This window comes from Aotus nancymaae, unplaced genomic scaffold (assembly GCF_030222135.1).
Source record: "Aotus nancymaae isolate 86718 unplaced genomic scaffold, 86718_ANA_hifiasm-v0.15.2.pri h1tg000040l, whole genome shotgun sequence".
In the NCBI taxonomy this organism is placed as follows: Eukaryota; Metazoa; Chordata; class Mammalia; order Primates; family Aotidae; genus Aotus; species Aotus nancymaae.
This window is the reverse complement of record NW_026988454.1, coordinates 109,375,675-109,387,828: the sequence shown is the minus strand read 5'-3', so window position 1 is coordinate 109,387,828 and position 12,154 is coordinate 109,375,675. Positions and strand designations below refer to the sequence as shown.

Below are 12,154 nucleotides of genomic sequence, written 5' to 3'. Positions count from 1 at the left end.
CTTCATAAATTAGCTAATGTATGGCTGAAGTTGCAAGAGGGGAACATCACATTGGATTTATCTAGAAAAATATATATTTTAAAATCAAATCACGGTAAGGATTAGTTTTGGTCTCTGCAATAAATCCTGTATGCACTATATATCATCAAATATTATCAACTAATATGCTTATATCTGATTCCTCTGAAACAGGGTTTCTTAACCTTGGAACTATTGACATTTCAGACCAAATAATTCTTTGTTGTGGGGAGCTATTTTGCATGTTGTAGACTTCTTGGTAGCATCCCCGGTCTCTACCCATGAGGTGCTAGCAGCCTGTAATCCCAACACTTTGGGAGGCCAAGACGGATTACTTAAGTCTAGGAGTTCAAGAGAAACCCTGTACAAGAAGTACACAACACTGCTAGCTGGGCATACTAAGCCCAGGAGGTCGAGGCTGCAGTGAGCCAAGATTGTGTCACTGCATGCCATCCTGGGTGACAGTGAGACCCTGTCTCAAAAAAAAAAAAAATAAAATAAATGAATGAGGAAATAAAAGTTTGTTCAAATGGCATTTCTTTTTTCTTGAGAAATATTGCTCTAATTTCTAACTATAATTGGTTAAAGGAGATTTACAAAGAAAAAGAGAAACAAAATTTGAAATCTTCTACCCTGAGGAAAAAAATGAATAATTTTGCAGATGAGAGGTGCTTGTTAGTAGGATATGAAGTGAAACATGTTCACATGTGTAACATTTCCATTTACTGGTACTCTTATAACAAGAGACATAATGATGTTATGTAGAGCTATTTAAAAGTGAACTCAAACCACAAGGTTTATTAATAGTCTAAGCTTTGGCAAGACCCGAGCTCTGTTCTCTGTTCTTTAGTTTTTGGTTTGCTTTGTTTTGAGACGGAGTCTCACTCTTGTCACCCAAGCTGGAGTGTAGTGACACAATCTCGGCTCACTGCAGCCTCTACCTCCCGGGTTCCAGCGATTCTCTTGCCTCACACTCCCGAGTAGCTGGGATTACAAGCTCACACCACCACGCCCAGCTAATTTTTGTATTTTTAGTAGATATGGGGTTTCACCACGTCAGCCAGGCTGGTCTTGAACTCCTATCCTCAGGTGATCCACCCATCTCTGCCTCCCAAAGTGCTGGGATGACAGGTATGAGCCACTGTGCCTAGCCTGTTCTTTAGTTATTTAATGTTAAATAATCCTAATACTTGTCAATCACTGAACTCTACTAAAGGAAAGTGTATGTATATAAAAGACTGTTGACCTGACATATAAATGAAGTTCTTTGTTTTTCTTTTTCTTGTGTGCCCTACATGTCCAGAGAAATTTCTCTACTAACAAACTATAGAAATGATCCCTGAAAGTATAATCTTTAGAAATAGAGTTCTTGACCATTAAATAACAAGCTAATCTGAGACTCTTCCTGTCTGTTTCACATACCCATACTGAGCTACAGCCTAGGGGTCGCAGAGCACGAAGTTTCTGTTCCCCAACTGAACGTTGACTTTCAAGACAAAATCCTCATGGATTTTAAGTAAAGTTCTATGTTTAGGAAACAAACATTGTGTTACTGAAGAAATGATGCTGCAGATTGACTCTAACTCAAAGGACTTAAATAACAGGTATAGAAGACGCAGATGTCAAGCAGCAGTTCCAACTACTTAACCTCTCAACAGTAACGCTATTGTCTCTGATGGTGCAAATTTTGTTATAACTAATTGGAATAGGTCTACTTTTTAAAAACCTTGGGAAATAAGGTTCATATTTTCAAAAATCAAAAACATTGTTATAAAGCCTGGGCAATACAGACACGATTCTTTTGTTTTCAGATTAAGAGAAGGATAATAAAGGAAATCTTATCACAGAACAACTACGTGGTTTTTTAGATTTTTCTCCCGATATTAACTTTTGCTAAGTGAATGAGCATTAATTTAATATTTCCCTAAAAAGTTAAGAACAAAAAATAAAAAAGAAGGAAAGACCATATTACAACCTTAAACAAGTAAACTCTGTTTTCCTCTTCTAGGATTGAAAAACTAAACTTGTCAAGACTACTTTTTTTAAAGCAACTTGCGCAAATGAAACCCTGTAGGAATGGAGTGGTCATTACCGCCTCCCTTACATTTGCCTCTCCATGGGATTTCTGGCTTCCTTACCTTCGGACTTCTTATGGAGAAGCAGACAGGACTGTGTCGTGAAAATCTTATTGCTGGTTCAAGTCCCAGCAGGTTCTGGTCATTTTCGGAGCAGACGCTGTTCCCTATTCCAGGTCAGGGTACACTATGCTAATGAGTTCTGGCAATGGTCCAATCAAAATCTAGATGCTCTCGGCTCCAGATAGGTAAGAGCAGCCTGGGAGTCACTTAACCAGCCCCATTCTTCTCAGAATGCCAGCAATGTGATGAATATTCTATGATGTGTCTCTGAACCTCCCCCCACCCGACCCTGCTTTATGTTATAAGTACATTTGAACTAAAATGGACATTGAAAAGAACCTCACGAGGAAGTACAGATGTTTTTCTTTTTGTAATGTTACAGATTGGGCCCCAGGCAGACGATTCACAGTAGATCCTAATTCTCCCACTATTTACTCGGCAGGCAATAATTCTCTCTCGTGTGTGCAAGAGAGAGAAGACAGACAGCCTGAGATAGAGAGATATTACAGTGAGGAAATTTACTGGAATAGACAGTAGATAGCCAACATCCTCTATACCAGAAATACCAAAATGCTATCTTAACCCTAGCAATGATTTCTCACTAACTCTGAGTGTTCTAAGCCCCTAAAAATATATAATTCTTTCTTCTAGAGATACTCTCAGTGCTATTCTTTCTTTTAGAACCTTTTGCAGTACAGCCCAAGTCAGTTCAGTTCATCTGTTTTGTTCTAGGTAGTCTGCTAGGCCTTGGCAACACAAGAGAGAATGAAAGCTATTATAGAAGTTCAGTCTAGTAGGAAAGATGAACAAAGCTACTAAATAAGGCCAATTTTGGCTGGTCATGGTGGCTCACACCTGTGATCTCAGCACTTTAGGAGGCCGAGGTGGGTGGATCACCTGAGGTCAGGAGTTCGAGACCAGCCTGGCCAACATGGTGAAACTCTGTCTCTACCACAAATATTAAAAAAAAAAAAAATTAACTGGGTGTGGTGGCACATTCCTCTAGTCCCAGCTACTTGCGAGGCTGAGGCAGGAGAATTGCTTTAGCCCCAGAGGCAAAGGTTGCAGTGAGCCAAGATCGCACCACTGCACTCCAGCTTGGGCTACAAAGTGAGACTCCATCTCAAAAAAAAAAAAAAAAAGGCAATTTAATTTGATGTATAAAATAGAAGTAATATAAATGAGAAGGCTATTAAGCTGGAGGGAGGAGAATCAGAGGAAATCCACCTAAATAGTGCCTGATGAGCCTTTTGAAAGACAAACAGATATTTATCAAGGCATGAAGGACTGGAAGAGGGTGTTTCAGGGAGTGACAATATCCTGGACAACATAACCAGGGATCAGTACCTGTCAGGAAGGTCCAGACTCTCAGGAATGAGGCTTAGGAGGCAGAGATGAGCAGGCCAGAAGGCAAAAAGCTTGGACAGCCTTAGTTGCATTGGGTGGCCCCTAATAGCCCTTTGGCAATGCTGAGATTTCTCATTTGTCTTTCAGTTCATGAACAAACCCCTCTTCTGTCTGAAGTTTAATACCCTGCTTAATATATATATATTTTTTGAGATGGAGTTTTGCTCTTGTTGCCCAGGTCGAAGTGCAGTGGCATGATCTCGGCTCACTGCAACCTCCACCTCCCAGGTTCAAGCAATTCTCTTGCCTCAGCCTCCCAAGTAGCTGGGATGACAGGCATGTGCCATCACACCCAGCTAATTTTGTATTTTCAGTAGAGACAGGGTTTCTCCATGTTGGTAAGGCTGGTCTCGAACTCCCAACCTCAGGTGATCCGCCCTCCTCAGCCTCCCAAAGTGCTAGGATTATAGGCGTGAGCCACTGAGCTCAGCGGATTTTTTAAAAAGTCCTATTCTCATCTCCCATCGGTTTCCAATGTTAACATGTCAGTCACATCCTTTCAGACTTTTGTTTTTTCCTGCACATACAACAAAAGATACTGTTTTTATTTGCATAATTGTAATCCTATTGCACTTGCTATTGCTTTTGTTTTGTTTGTTTGGTTTTGTTTTGCTTTTTTTGGAGATAGAGTTTCCCTGTGTGGCCCAGGGAGGGCTCAAACTCCTGGGGTCAAGTCATTCTCCCCACTCAGCCTCCCAAGCAGCTGGGACTCCAGGTACCCACCACCACATCGGGCTATTGCTTTTCACTGCTGATGATTGTTCATCCTGGCTCCCCAGCGAGGCTGCCAGTTCCTTCATGGCCAAGTTGGGACCTTCCACTTTCCCTCTCCTCATAGAAGACCTGCTGGGTTTCCAGCGGCACCATCACAGCCATCCTGGTCCCAAGCACCAACCCTGCTCGGACACAGGAGGGCGCTGAGAAGCTCTGGTTCCACACTGATTGAGCTGTGACATGATGTCCCAGACTAGTAAGGGTATTTTTGCTTTCTTAAGGCCAAGGTCCCAACTTATTACCCAAATTCTCCTAATTGTTTTTTGGGTTTTTTTTTTGGACACAGGGTCTTGCTCTGTCACCCAGACTGGAGTGTAGTGGTGCAATCTCAGCCCACTGAAGCCTCTTTCTCCTGGGCTCAACCCATCCTTCCACCTCAGCCTCCCGAGTAGCTGAGACCACAGTCACATGTCACCACACTCAGCTAATTTTGAATTTTTTTTTGTAGAGACGATCTCACTGTGTTGTGCAGCCTGGCCTCAAACTCCTGGGATCCAGTGATCCACTGCCTCGGCCTCCCAAAGTGCTGAGACTACAGGCATGGGCCACCTTGCCTGGCCAAATTCTCCTAATTGGATCTCTGTCATTGTTATTAATAACAATAATTATAGTAGCTTCCCTTGACTGCACACGTACAATGAATCAGGTGCCATGCTTAAATACCTGTCTGTATTATCACCCTTAATCCAGACAGCATCCCTATCAAATAGGTACTATTCTTATTATGCCTCTTTTATGGAGAAGGAGATCAAGGCTCAGACAAATAATGCCACACAGTAAAGTATGTAGCAGAGCTGGGGTAGAACTCAAAGGCATGTCTGTTGACCACGGGACTGCATGAAGACCCCTATATGCTCAGCATCTGGAGTCTTTGTCTCCACTCCTGCAAAATCCGAGTTCTACGTCACACTTTCCCCTCCTCCTTAGGAATCCTGCCTAAAGCTAGAGGCCCTATTACTTGGTAACTGACCTCAACTACTAATGATTGGATTTCTCAGTATCTCTGCTCTTGCATTCCCTGACACTCTGGGGCCTGCCTATTGAGATCATTCTGGTTTTTTTTCATCAATAGTGGTGCTTTAGGCATTTTAGGCAGGATAATTATTTGGGTCAGACTGTCCCATGCACAGAATTCCCAGACGCAAGATGCCAGCAACATCCCATCACAGTATCAACCATAACTCACGACACCTTTGTATTTTTACATGTTCGGGAACCCAGGAGGGAGGAGTATTGTGCTGCCTCTGGTTTGGGGTAACCATGCCAGACCCTCGGGGCTGACAAGTTTGCCTAGGCTATTGCCTATGGTTTCCAATTCATAGCCTACAGATACCTTGTTTTACCTAATGATGAATGTCTACACCTACAGTTCTGTCCTCCTGGTATCTACCCTAGCTCAATGGATATTCCAGGCCCTAGTTTCACCCATTTGCCCAGTGCCCAGTTCTTCTACTGTGGACTTTTTTTTTTTTTTTTTTTTTGAGAGAGTCTCGCTCTGTCACTCAGACTGGAGTGCAGTGGTACAATCTTGGCTCACTGCAACCTTCACCTCCTGGGTTCAAACAATTATTGTGCCTCAGCCTCCCAAGTAGCTGGGACTACAGGCATGTGCCACCATGCCCAGCTAATTTTTGTATGTTTAATAAAGACAGGGTTTCACCATGTTGTCCAGGCTGGTCTTGAACTCCTGATTTAAGGTGATCCACCCGCCTTGGCCTCCCAAAGTGCTGGGATTACAAGCATGAGCCACTGTGCCTGGCCATTCTCCTGTGGACTTTTATTGTCCATTTATTGTGTATCTGGCATTTTCCCATTTAGTCCTCACAACCACTTCATAAAATATAGTATCAATTTTAGTTGTACAAATTTGTTGGGTATGTATGATATTTTGGCTATATGCATAGAATGTGTAACGATCAAGTCAGAGTATTTGGAGTGTCCATCACCTTGAGTATTTACTATTTCATGTGTTGGGAGCATTTCAAATCCTCTCTTCTAGCTATTTTGAAATATACAATACATTGTTATTAACTAGAGTCATCGTACTCTGCTACTAAATATATTAAGAAATATATGGAATACTTCACTGACTTGCATACCGTCCTTGCACAGGAGCCATGATAGTTTTCTCTGTATCTTTCCAATTTTAGTGTAGGTGCTGAAGGGAGTACTGGTATCATTAAGCTATATGAGTATGAAATTAGTACAAGATAGCTGGGCACAGTGGCTCACGCCTGTAATCCCAGCACTTTGGGAGGCTGATGGGGGCAGATCACCTGAGGTTGGGAGTTTGAGGCCAGGCCTGACCAACATGGAGAAACCTGGTCTCTACTAAAAATACTAAATTAGCTGGGTATGGTGGCACATGCCTACAATCCCAGTTACTCGGGAGGCTGAGGCAGGAGAATCACTTGAACCTGGAAGGTGGGGGTTGCGGTGAGCCAAGATCTCACCATTTCACTCCAGACTGGGCAACAAAAGCAAAACTCCATCTCAAAAAATAAAAAGAAAAGAAAAGAAATCAGTATAAGGAAACTGAGGCACAGAGAGATAAATAGCTTGATGTTTACAAGATTGTGTCACCAAACTTTTGGCATCAGCAAACTGACATAGGTCAAAGGAAAAATATGAACTGGAGAAGAATGATGTTAAAAGTCATTTCCTTCGTGGGAGAGTATGTCTATCTAACATTCTGATCCCTGCTGGTGTCAACATTCCCCTGCCTCCTTACCTCACCATTTTTTAGGAAATTGTTTTTCCCCCGAGGCTGTCCATTAGAACGTTCTGTCCCTTCTGACATGGAGCCTGACCTATTCAGTCTTTCCCTGGAATTTTCCAAATTAGAGGTGGAGGAATTGCTCTTTCATCTCAGATGCTAAATTGTAAGCCTGACCTCAGTCTTGCTGATGGTCATCTCTGCTGCACACGGCACAATCTGAGAGAATGGAGACAAGAGAGAGAGATGGACAAAAGGAAGGAAGGAGAGAGCACTGAATACAGGCAAGCCCGAGGCCAGCTCCAATCCTCTCTGTTTCAGTTATGTGACCCAACAAATATCTTTTATGCTTTCATTCCTTAGAACTGGGTATCTTCAACTTACCCCTATTAGAGATCTACTAACACACTTCCCACACTCTTAATAATCTAGGTAAGCCTGCATCTCGTCCAGACTTCAAAGTAAACCACTTACCTTTTCAATGATGCTTCAATGAAAGTGAAGTGGGCATCAAAAGCGACTTGTCTGACACTGCTTAAAATTGGAAAATTCTCTGTAATGTCTCACTGGAATCAATGTGCAGGACACAGGGAGCAGTCATTGTAGGCCTCAGTTTACTCACCCAGCGCATGCAGTTGCTAAAGCAGGTAATCAAGGTAACGCTCAGAGATCACTTTTCTGTGTTGGGTAAAACTGAACTTTGGATTTTGCCTTTAAGGTTTCTCAATTTGGAAGCCATTTGTGGCTCTCATATGGAGTTTCTACAAGTTCTGTATAATTTACTTCAGTGCTAAAGACCACACTACATCATCTTAAATCGGATTCTGAGCTGTACCTTTTCTGAGAAACAAGAAGTGTTCTCTTTCTAAATCTCTGGGCAGACAAGACAAGCCTGGTTGACTGTGAAAATCCCTAGTTGATTGTGGGAATGTTCCTGAATGTCATGGTCCTCTTTGGAAAATATTGTGAAACGTTAAAATATTTAATTATAAGACTTGAGAACTGTTTTACCCATAGAAACTATGACTAACATATATATATGCAACATCAAATTCAGGGACCATGAACCCAACAGTCAACCCCCAAAAAGGAAAACAGAAAACAAGCTCCCAAACTCGTAGTGGTAGATTATTTCCAATTTCCTGTATATACTTTGCTGTCCTTCTGTTTTGTGCTAAAAGACAAAAAAATGGGGTATCCTATAATAAAAACGCAGCTAAAATCAGAATTGATTCAATTTCTTAAATAATTTTGCAAACTGGGAAATCAACACCAACTTTTTAAAACTTAAAAACCATGACCAAACAAAGCTATATGATCCTACCATTTCCATGAGGGAATAAGTTACACAGCCCTGGCTATTTTTCATACAAATATGATTTATAATATAATGGGTTGTTACTGTTACTTGAGATGAATTAATATTTCAAATTATTTTTTCTAATTTCTAGCACAGTAAATATAGATAAAGCCATATAAGTAAAAGCTTTTGAAGTCCTCATGAATATTTTTTTTTTTTTTTTAGATTAAGTCTCACTCTGTCGCCAGACTGAAGTGCGGTGATGTGATCTCGGCTCGCTGCGACCTCCACGTCCTGGGTTTAAGCAATTCTCCTGCCTCAGCCTCCTGAGTAGCTGGCACTACAGACATGCGCCACCACGCCCAGCTAATTGGTCCTCATGAATTTTTAAGAGTAAAAACTGGTCCTGAGACCAAAAAAGTTTGAGAACTGGTGCTATAAAGTACTAAGTACTAAAGTTTTTGTTTTTGTTTTTTTGAGACAGAGTCTCGCTGGGTTGCCCAGGCTGGAGTGCAGTGGTGGGATCTCAGCTCACTGCAACTTCCACCTCCCGGGTTCAAGCAATTCTCCTGCCTCAGCCTCCCAAGTAGCTGGGATTACAGGCGTCCACCACCACATCCGGCTAATTTTTTTGTATTTTTAGTAGAGACGGGATTTCTCCTTGTTGGCCAGGCTGGTTTCAAACTCCTGACCTCAAGTGATCCACCCATGTCAGCCACCCAAAGTGCCAGGATTACAGGCATGAACCACCGCACCTGGCTCTAAGTACTAAAATATTAAACCTTCATTATCAAAGGAGAGGGCTGTTTCTGATGATATTCAGTGCCCTGAGTGTAAACTGTCCCATCTCCTGCCTTCCATGGGCTTCTGTCTCAGGACTAGAAAGACACAAGAATGAAAGGGAGGAAGACAAGGAAAAAGAGGTGTTTAAAGTGAAACTGCACACTATCAGTACCTATATGACAACATTTCAATCAATGGGAGGGAGGCCCTGCCCACGGCAAGTCTTTGGGATACCAGGACTGATTCCAATAGACACAGCACCCACCACTCCCATAGTCCAAGCTCCCACCTATCAGCAGTGGAGGCACCCAGCACAGCCCATAGGAGGTGGCACCACCAGTGGTAACTGAGGTATCTCCTTTGGCAAGCCAGTAAACCTTAGCAACCAACATCACCAAAGAGGGTTACAACAGTAGAAGAAGAACATGGTGGATGCTACGTGGTAACTGAGAAGACTCATCGACAAGCACATAGGTATCCACTGAAGACACAATTTAAAAAACCTGGAACAGAGCTGAGGTCCTGAAGGTGGATCCTAGAGCCAGCAAAATACACTCTAAACTTCTAATGTCACCCTAATTTAAACTCTGAAGCCTGGTTCAATTACAGGTTAGGTGTTTACAATCAAAGAATAGGAAGAAAAATGCTTTAAAAATGGTATCTTGGCTGGGTGCAGTGGCTCACAGCTGCAATCTCAGTACTTTGGGAGGCCAAGGCGGTGGTCACTTGAGGTCAGGAGTTTGAGACCAGTACCATCTCTACTAAAAATACAAAAATTAGCTGGGCGTGGTGGTGTGCACCTGTAATCCCAGCTACTCAGGAGGTTGAGGCAGGAGAATTGCTTGAACCTGGGAGGCGGAGGTCACAGTGAGCCAAGATCACACCACTGTACTCCAGCCTGGATGACAGAATGAGACTCCATCTGCCAAAAAAAACAAAACAAAAAAAAGTACCATGTTCTTCACATGATGGGATTACAGATAATATTTATTTCCTTTTTTATATTTCTCTACAATTTTCTAAATTTTCTATAAGAAGCACACACCCTTTTTAATAACGTGATGCTTTTTAAAAATCAATGGTATAAAGTAAAAATATGTACTATTTATATGGTACCTTATAGCAGCAGTGCTTAATTTTTTTGGTCTCAAGATCAGTTTACACTCTTGAGAGCCTCAAAGAATTTTGTTTATGCAGTTAAATCTAACAACATGTACCATATCAGAAATGAGAATTGAAAAAAATTTTTAAAAACAGTTTTTAGATTATTAATCTAAAACAACAGTAACAACACATTACATTTTAACATAAATAACATTTTTATGGAAAATAGTTTACCTCCAAAAGAATTAATGAGTAAAGTAACAATGTTTAACATATTTGCAAATCTCTTGAATTTCTGACCTATTAGAAGACAGTTGGATATCTTCTATCTCCTTCTGCATTCAATCTGTTACAAATATCACATGTCTCATAACTCTGGAAACTCCGTTGCATACTTGTGCAGAAAGGCAAATAGGCCAGGTGCAGGGGCTCACATGTACAGTCCCAGAACTTTGGGAGGCTGAGGCAGGAGGATCACTTTAGTCCAGCAGTTGAGACCAGACTGGGCAAGATAGCAAGACCCCGTGTCTACAAAAACTACAAAAAATTAGCTGGGCGTGGTGGCACTTGCCTGTGGTACCAGCTACTTAGGAGGCTGAGGTGGGAGGATCACATGAGCCTAGGAGGTTGAGGCTGCAGTGAGCCATGATCATGCTACTGAACTCCAGTTGGGGCAACAGAGTGAGACTCTGTCTCAAAAAAATAAATAATAAAATAAAAAGAAAGGCAAATAACATCTTGGGGCCAGGTGCAGCGGCTAATACCTGTAATTCCAGCACTTGAAGGTCCAGGCGGGATTGCTTGAGCCCAGATTGTTTGAGCCCAGGAGTTTGAGACCAGCCTAGGCAACATGACAAGACCCTATCTCTACAAAATATACAAAAGTTAGCCAAGTGTGGTGGTGCACACTTGTAGTCCCATCTACTTGGGAGGCTAGGGTGGAAGGATCACCTAAGCCTGGGGAAGTCAAGGCTGCAGTGGGCTGTGATCACACCACTGTACTCCAGCTGGGGTGACAGAGGGAGCCCTTGTCTGAGACAGGTGGATCACTTGAGATCAGGAGTTCAAGACCAGCCTGGCCAACATGGTGAAACCCCGTCTCTACTAAAAATACAAAAAATTAGCCAAGCATGGGGGTGTGTGCCTGTAAGCTCAGCTACTTGGGAGGCTGAGGCAAGAGAATGACTTGAACCCAGGAGGTAGAAGTTGCAATGAGCTGAGATTGCGCCACTGCACTCCAGCCTGGGCAACAGAGTGAGACTCTGTCTCAAAACAACAACAACAAAAAAAACTTCTGATCTTGGAAACTTCCTGCAAGGGTCTGGGGGCCCCCAAGACTCACTGGGCCACACCATTGCTTTATGCTCTACAAAATACATATACAAATTTCATTCAACTCTCCCCAAAATATTTTAGTTGGGCATGTTTTGAAACAGATGAAGAACCTGAGATTTAGAAAGATTAACCAGTTCATCCAGATCACATGCTCAGATTTCTGTGTTTATACTCTGAATCTAGGCCTGGATTCCAGATAACGACTACATCTCCCCTGTAAAAGCGTTTTGATCACTCACCTTTACCTAGATAAGCAACTGCCTGGGACACTCAAAGAATTTTTGCACAATGATTAGAGAATGGCTAATATTTTAACTCTAGAATGTGGTAGAAAAATAGAGATCCAGAGAAGTTACGTAAAACAGAGCATGACAACAGAAAAAAAGCACAGGTCTTGGGAGGCAGGAGCCCTGAAGTCTGGATGCCAGTCCCCCACTTGCTGTGTGACTTGAGACAGGTGGCTTTACCTCTCTGGGCAGTAGGATTGCTTAATCTGAAAAATGAGCTGATGATCTCTTACCAGCCTGAAGGCATGGGCTGGATCAGATGATTGCCCAAGATCCCTCCCAGTGGAAGGGC

General features: G+C 42.3%; 1 non-coding gene and 1 pseudogene across 1 annotated transcript; both read right to left on the bottom strand.

Annotated features, from left to right (window-relative positions):
- Window positions 1-1,282: 1,282 nt before the first annotated feature.
- Window positions 1,283-1,373, bottom strand: LOC135268429 (small nucleolar RNA U3; annotated as a pseudogene).
- Window positions 1,374-6,404: 5,031 nt separating this feature from the next.
- On the bottom strand, window positions 6,405-6,508 carry LOC135268529 (U6 spliceosomal RNA). Its single transcript, XR_010336842.1, has one exon. It is a non-coding gene; the product is annotated as a U6 spliceosomal RNA (small nuclear RNA).
- Between the last annotated feature and the right edge of the window lie 5,646 nt (window positions 6,509-12,154).